Below are 7,989 nucleotides of genomic sequence, written 5' to 3'. Positions count from 1 at the left end.
GTGTCCCCCAGCACCCCCAGGACACTCTGCTGCCTCAGGGACAGCTCCGTGTCCCCCAGGTCCTTCCCCACAGAGCTGCTCCAGCAGGTCCCCCCAACCTGTGCTGTTGGTGAGGTTGTTCCTTGTTGCTTTAACCTCAGTACAACATCCAAACACTGAGAGAGCTGAACAATGCCAGGATTTAGGTGGGGCATGACTGGTTTAGAACAGACAAACCAATGTCCCCAGAGCAAAGCAGGTGGCTGAGATTAAAAGAGAAAATTTCAAAACACGAAAGGAGTTAGAAATAATATGGAAAAAACCCAGAAAGCTGAGAAGATGAAGAAACTGAAATCAAAATTACATCAAAACTCACTTGCTGGTGTTCCAGCTAAATCCTTCTCATCCTTGACGCTTAACACCCAACAGTCTCAAAGCATCAGCTTCTCCAGTACAAATAAATTGGAGTCAAATGTGTTCAGCTTCATTATTTGAAAAAAAAAAAAATCAAGTATTACAGCATCCATATTCTTGGTGGTGAAAAACTTGCTAGACTGTGAAGTGATCTTTTAAATTTACAAGAAAACACTATGAAAAGCAGCCCAGTAATTCAGGAGAAATCATGCTGAAGTGTTATGAAACTTAACTGAGTAAAAATACCTGCTTGTCTTCAAGATTCTTTTTCAGAGGCTGAAGTGCAACTTCAGTTCTTAATTTCACTTTTAAAAGGTGGAACAAGTCCAGGTAAAGGTAAACTCTGACTTGATACTGAATTCCACCTTGTATTCACAGCTTCTCCAAAAGAATAAATGCCATTTGTATTTGCCCAGGAAATGTGATAGGTTTTCTGAACTAAGTATTAGATAACATTCACTAGCTATGATGAGTAACTGCTGTAGTCCCCTCACCACATCCTTTGCAGGAAATGCTTGGTACAGGATGCATTCTGCTTTTTAGGCTCTATCTAGGATGGATATCCAGCATATCTGAAATGCCCCTGGATATTTCTTTCTCAGCACTGTACAGCATGGGTCACTGTTTATCCGTGTGTGGCTGGGAGTGCTACAGCAACAGATGCTGAACCAAGGAGCAGCAGGAGAATTCATACTGTTCTAAAGGCTGATAAAAATAAAGAAAGCAAAAATATACTCAAACACCCAAAACCAAAGGAAAAAAAAAAGCAGCAGGAAACAAATTTTTTTTTTTTTAAATGGATTTTAGGAATTCAGTTGTTTTAGGAAAAGCAATAGAAAATATAGCAAACGGACCAGCGAAAACCACAAGGAACAGTGATAAACACAGAAGGCTGGTGACAAAACACTGTGCAGTGACCACTTCCTAAAAGCAACACTTAAAAGGTCCAAGGTTTCCAAAGCACAAGTTATTTACCCTTGGTTTGTCTGTTGACTCTTTCTCCTGACACTTCACACACTTATTGCAAAATGAAGTCTCTTCTGAGAGTGTCATATTACACATCCACATTCAGTGAAATCACCCCCCCAGTATTTTGTTGGTTTTGCTTTTTATTTTCCCAATAGAACTCTCCTCATAAAACAGCAGAATAAGAACAATTCAAAGAGCAGACTAAATCCCCTTAATTCCTTGTCCTTAACTTGGGCAGACTAACCCAGATGAGCTTGGCTTTGGCTGGAAGCTTAAACCCAACCTTTCCAATGGGAGCCTTCACCTGAATTCCAGTCTCTGCACATCTGGACTTGTGTCACCTGGGCCAGCAATGCTCAACAAGCTTTTCTCAGAGGCATCCCCCTCCACCTCTCCTGTGCCTGGGCTGATTCTATGGTGGAAAAGCTGCTCTTTTCCTGCTCTTTTCATGCACGGAGCATGAGTAAAGTCCTTCCCCTTTCGGTGGCAGCAGCGAGTTGTGAGAGCAGCCCGGCTGGATGCTGAAACCATACCTCACATTTCCTAATCCGCCTTTCTATTTTTAACCAGAGTCATTACCCCCACCTCCTTTGCCATGCAGACAGCTGCAGAAAGCAGCTGGAGACAACAAAGTGCTCCATCAGGGCAATTTTCCTGGCAAAAAACCCCATCCTCAGGCCAGAGGCAAGTGCACATGGAGCAGCACAGGCACTCCCAAGGTGTGCTCCTTCTCTTTGCCCCTTGTGGCCACAACAGCTCTGACTGCACACAGAGTGTGGCAACCTGGTTACCCAAAGGACTGTGGCTCATCTGAACTGGCTGAGACCCCAGTCAGCACCTCTTGTCCCTAAAAAGTCAAAGGAGAGAGGCGCAAGCAAGGATGCAGAGCACAGATCTGCTCCTGTACCGGGATCTCCCAGGACAGGGAGGAGGGACCACCCTGCCCTCTGCAAGGCAGATCACCACCTGACACAGCACTTGGGAGCACTTGCTGGGGTGCCCCCAGTACAGAGATCTCCTTCCACAAGCCCACACCTTCTGGGGAAAGGTCTGGGATCACCTTCTTCTCCAGGTTTGGGTACCTCCTCCCTCAGGCACTTGGCATCAGGTGTAACTCAGACACACAGCAACCCCTGAATACTCTCCTCACATGGGAGAGCAGCTTTAAAAAGCTCAGCTTTAAAAAGCTAATGTGCAGCCAGGCTGTAAAGTTAACCAAGCAAAAAGGGCACTTTCCTGAGCAGCAGGAGGAGTTTGGAGTTTTCCCAGGCAGCTGGAAAGCCAGGCACAGAGAGCACAGGCTGTACAGGGTGCTGAGCCGTGCCAAATGGCACACAGCACTTGGGGCATGGGCTATCACTGAAATTGAGGTCCAGGTTTCTGAGCTGTGCCCTCCAAGTCCTTGTTTGGACCCATTTGTTCCCTGGAGATGCCTGAAAATCCTCTGGTAGACCTTTGGTAGAAGACAGCCAGGCTGAGAGTTTGGCACTTAAAACAGACCCGTCTTAGGGGGGAAAGGCACAACTCCAACACCGACTCAGGGAGCTTAGGGAGTTTAGCTGGAAGTTTTGAGTCATGCTCTTGGACATGGGCAACTAGAGCAGCTTAAGCTCTTCTTGATCCCTTTTTCTTTTGTTCAAGCTACAGCTGCAAACATCACAAATGAAGCTACTTCTGGTGTTGTCCATGTGCTACGGATTTTCCATGCTTTAAGTTACTCACACAAAACAGACTCACTGCCAACACGATCGATCAACACGTAAAGCAAATGCAGGCAGGACTGCACAGACTCAGGTATTAAATACTTCAGAGAAACCCATCTCTTATATGCCTACAGAAACAAAAGTCAACCAAAACAGAAATCTGGTGTGGAATTAAGCACAGCAAGACCGGTATCAAATCTTCCCAGCTCAAACAGATTTGAATCATAGGATGCCAGGAAACAAAGCTGCTGAGCAAACACTCCATCAGCCATAAACCCACGTGAAATTACATTTCATTAATGAATGACAGTGTTTACAAGTAAGTAAATGCTGTGCTTCCCCTCTGCCTTAGCTGGAGCTGGTCTCTTAGGAAAAAGACCGCAGGGGGAGCAGGTCCTCTCCCATCATTAATTCACTGGACTACAGCACTCTGTTAACAGGCACAGAAACCATGCAGCAGCAAACACCTACGTGTGAAACCAAGATCTGCAAGTAATTTCACTTCTTATCTTCTGGAAAATGGGAGTTTCAGGGGCAGGAAACCTCTTTAGCAGCTTTTACAGGCACTGGGCCTGTGGGTTAATGATTTACCTGACAGTGCTGTAAGCACATTAGATAAGAGAGGTTTTGTTACGGTCTGTTTTCCTGTCTTTGCCTGCATAACCAAATCAACTGGCAAATGAAGTAGGCAGGGAATTACTTGACAGAGCAGGAAAAAATTCATGCTCCTCTCAGCTTGCTCACACCATCCTGCTATAAAAACACATTTTTTATGCAGACACACGTGCCCATCTATACACACACAGCCTAAAAACCAACGCCTCGAGTAGCTCTTCTGTGTGTGTTCACTTGTGTGTGCATATACACAAAAACATGTATAAAAAATACACACAGATGAGCTTCTGCAGGCAATTTGGTTTCATTTCTTCCCCAGAAGTCAAGTAAAAAAAAACCCCTTGACTCATCGCTCTAAATCTATTAGAAAGCTTCCAGATTAAAGCATTGAGTTCCAAAGAGGTTTAGGATGAGAAGAAAAGGCGGGATCCAAATAGGATCACAGCCCCTGTGGAAAGACTCCGCGGATCCAGAGTGCAGCTCATGGATAAAGTTCTGTTCCCCCTACTGCAGCACCCACAGCCCTCCGAGAGGATTTCTGTGTTCTCCCCGTGACTCACGGGCTGTTCACACCCAGGGCCACCATGGCAGCGTTCATGCCGCGGTGACACCGTGACACACACGGAGCAGGCACAGGCACACGGCACTGCCCAGGCACAGCCACTCTACCACCTCACTGGAAGCCTAAAACACCTTCTTGCTCCTGCTCTTTCAAACAAACGCTGCAAACAACTGCCCTGGGGATATCCAGCAGCAGTCAAGGGGGAGGTCAGGCGTGGGGATAGCTGCCCAGGGTGACAAAGGGACAGCAGACTGTCCCTGGATTTTAGTTTGTGCAGGCAATGCTGTTGCCACGCTGTGTAACTGGTTATCTCCCACACATGTGCTGCCAACAAACCTCCAAAACCAGAAACCACAGGAAGATTCCGTGCTCCAGCAGGAGATGAAGCCGCCTGATGGAAGCACACCCCTGACACAATCTGGGGGACAAGCCAAGGGGACTCCCGGGCAGATCACTGCTGTCCCACGTGCTGGCAGCCTGGCTGGTTCCTAGTGAAAAATATCCCAAACTAAACGAAAAACTAAGATTAAATCCAAGCAGCAAAAAACAAAGTAACCACAAGCTAAAGTGCCACTTTTAAAAAGGCACCCAAGCAAAAAGAAAACCAACTCCCCAGAGCCGTGCTGTAGACCTGGCTGTATCCATGTCCTTTTGTCGCTTCCCAAACGCAGCCCCCGGCCCTCCAGCAGCAGCCAAACACGCCTTTACACTCAAACGGGACCCTCCGGAGAGGAGAGCTACTCACTCCTGGAAATCAGGCGGCAGATCGCAGCAGATAACGCGGCTTTCCCTCTTCCAGCTGCAGCCAGCCGCTCCCGGCAGCAGGACGGGGACACGGCCACTCCCGGAGCGCGGAGCGCCTTCGCCAGCCCCGACTTCCTCGGCGTTCAAAGTTGCCTTTCAACTTCCCCCGGGCTGGGTTTCCTCAGTGCTCCTCTCCCAGCTGCTCGCGGGAAGCGCCTGCAGAGGGAAACGGGGAGAGGTGAGCGCAGATCCAGAGGGGATGGAGCTCCTTCCCCGGGCGCGCCAGTGCGTCAGCGCCGGGAGAGGAGGGGACGGAGCGCCCGCGACAGGAGCAACAGCAGCGGCAGGAAGAGGAGGAGGAGGAGGAGGAGGAGGAGGAGGCCGGGAGTGCCAGCCCGGCCGCGGGTGGTGCAACAGCTCCCGGCAGCGCTGCTCCACCGGCAAACAGCACCTCAAACACTGGAAACTAAAAGGGAATGGGTTGATCAGTTAAGTTCAGTCTGGTGATTGCTACTGTACGCATGGAACGCTTTCATTAAGTGTCACTTTGGAAAGCTGAAAAAGTCACTGCAGGGAGGAAGGATTCCTTTCTCCTATATATGAGTACCAGATGTTAAGTCCCACCCTACAAAGAAAAAAAACAACAACCTCCACCAAAAAGAAAAGTCGTGCTCCACCACACTAACACGAAGCAAAACAAGCAGTCCCCCAAACTTCCCGTGAATTTTTTGGCTCCATCCCATCGCTGCCACCAGCAGCAGAATCCCTGGCCAGGCAGCATCCCCAGCCCCCGGGGGCTGACATCCAGCCTCTATCCCAAAGGACACAGCAAGGACTGCACACAGGACCTCCTGCCCGCGGATCCAGCGGGAAAGGCTGGTGAAAGCATCCCAGGTGAGAGGGAACGGAGGATGTCTGCTGGCCACTGCCTTGGGACAGCGAGGAGTTGCTGTAATTCAGTACAAAACCACAACACAAAGCAGGCTGAGTCACATGTTGGGAAGACTGATGGGATGAGCAGCGCTGGCAGTGTTTTCCAGCAGAGCACGGACTCTCCCGAGTCCGCTGGATCCAACAGAGACACTGCCCAGGAATGAAGTCAGAGGTGTAGGAATCAGCCTGCTTCCACTCCACAGATGAAATAATGTGGAAACTGAAAAATAGGCACCGGCAGTAACAAATAGTAGCATCAAGTTTTCTGAGCTCCATCCCGAGAGAGGGAGACTGCTGCCAGGAATACCGAGCAATCTGCAGAGCCACATCGAAGAAGCACAGGGTGGAAAAAGTATTTTCAGAAGCTGCACACAGAAATCCTTCCCCACTCATCCTATCATACAGAAAACAAGTATTTTAAACGAATAACTGCTTTAGGGGTTTTTAATAGATCCACGCCCCTGAACATGGCCCAGCAGTGTTTGTTCCTAACACATGGAGACAGCCAAGTATCCAGTGAACAATCTGCTCACCATCAGCTCCTCCACAACGTTTAGACACCTACAAATGGCCCATGATCAAGTCCAACTCAGCCCATTTTATTTAAAATCTGAGGAGACATGGAATGAGGCACCAGTGAGCTCTTTTTCCCCAGCAGTGTTTCAGTAACTGGGCTCTGTAACACTCAACAGATGTCATCTGCCCAACCTGGCCCTGCTTTCCAGGCGGGATTCTGGAGTGAAAACAGTAACTGCTCATCACCTAAAGATTTCTTAGACATAATTCAATCAGTGCCAATCCCATAAATCCTTCCCACTGAGAATACATATAAGGAATCTACAGCTTAATTAGAAGATGCCACAGGCCAAGGACTCCTTGTTATGCTGATGACACTCATGTCTACTTTGGGGCCTCACACACACCTCTCAGGACAGTGAAAGTCACCTGGTGAGGCCAGAGGCCAGCTCAGTAACTCCCTCCTGACGTTCATATTTGACAGAAATGCTCTTGTGTTACTCCAGCAGATCTAATCTTGGCGATATTCTTTCCCTCCATGATCCAGGCCTGTGTGAGTTGAGTGACCTCAAGGCACATAACAAAGCCAGCCCTGTTTTCCCAGGAGTCAGGTGGGGCCAGAAGGGAGGAGAGAAGACAGTTGGACGAGTATTACAGGTAATTAAAAGCAAGCTAAGCTTTGAGAACACCTTTTTAACCATGGTGCATTTAAATACTGCATGTGTCCAGACAGATACAACATAACACCCTGTAAAACCTTAAACAAACAAAAAGAAACATAATGAACTCTTCCACAGGATGTGCAAAGCAGGGGTTTTTTTCTACTACACAGTCCAGGCAGGACATATTTAGCCTAAGGGCTGAAGGAGAGGACAGCCTGAGCTAATGACATCATTTTCTTTCTATAGGACTGAATATCTGGGAGTACAGCTCTCAGTTCAGTGGTTGTTGCTTTTTCACCTCCAACTTCCCCCATCCTGCTTCAACAGGAGAGTGACAATCTGCCAAAAAATACCTGAAGAAGAGCTAGCCACAGAGATGTTGCTTCTTTCCAACTAGAACATGAGCAATGTGTCAAAAAAACCAGATTTGAGATCGCCTGCTGACACTGAAGAGAAAGGGCAGCTCCAGTGCTGATGTGTCTTGAACATTCAAGCACCTCATGCATCTGGAATGTGTTTCCAAAGGCCTGGGGAAGGGCCTTCCTTGCCTTGACAGCTTAAATCTGCCTAAACATCAAAAACAGTCAGATTATGTTAAGCTCCTTTTTCCCATCAGAAAAGAGTTGTGTATTAGCAGATGAAATCCAGCACTGAGGGTGGGAACCAAAGTCTGAGACAAGTAAGAAAAAACTGCTCAGAATCCCAGGATCACTGAGGCTGGAAAATCCCTCCCAGCCCATGGAGTCCAAGCTGTGCCCCATCCCCACCTTGTCCCCAGCCCAGAGCACTGAGTGCCACCTCCAGCCCTTCCCTGGACACCTCCAGGCATGGGGACTCCAAACCTCCCTGGGCAGCCCCTGCCAAGGCCTGAGCTCCCTTGCCATGGAGAAAT

The 7,989-nt window shown here is 48.4% G+C and overlaps 1 protein-coding gene across 8 annotated transcripts in view; it reads right to left on the bottom strand.

The window, feature by feature from the left end:
- SGMS1 (sphingomyelin synthase 1) overlaps nucleotides 1–7,989 on the bottom strand; it is an 87,624-nt gene that overhangs the window by 29,408 nt on the left and 50,227 nt on the right. For 6 of the 8 annotated variants that reach the window (XM_015633266.3, XM_033515471.1, XM_019007275.2 and 3 more), the window contains one exon: nucleotides 4,988–5,202. The gene's annotated coding sequence lies outside the window, so the exon portion shown is untranslated. Of the gene's footprint in view, nucleotides 1–4,987; nucleotides 5,339–7,989 lie in introns of those variants that run through there. The other 2 variants (XR_002001916.2, XM_033515473.1) reach the window with 1 other exon arrangement.

Source organism: Parus major, chromosome 6, assembly GCF_001522545.3.
Source record: "Parus major isolate Abel chromosome 6, Parus_major1.1, whole genome shotgun sequence".
Taxonomy (NCBI): Eukaryota; Metazoa; Chordata; class Aves; order Passeriformes; family Paridae; genus Parus; species Parus major.
The sequence above is the reverse complement of the archived record's forward strand: the minus strand, read 5'-3'. Positions and strand labels throughout refer to the sequence as shown.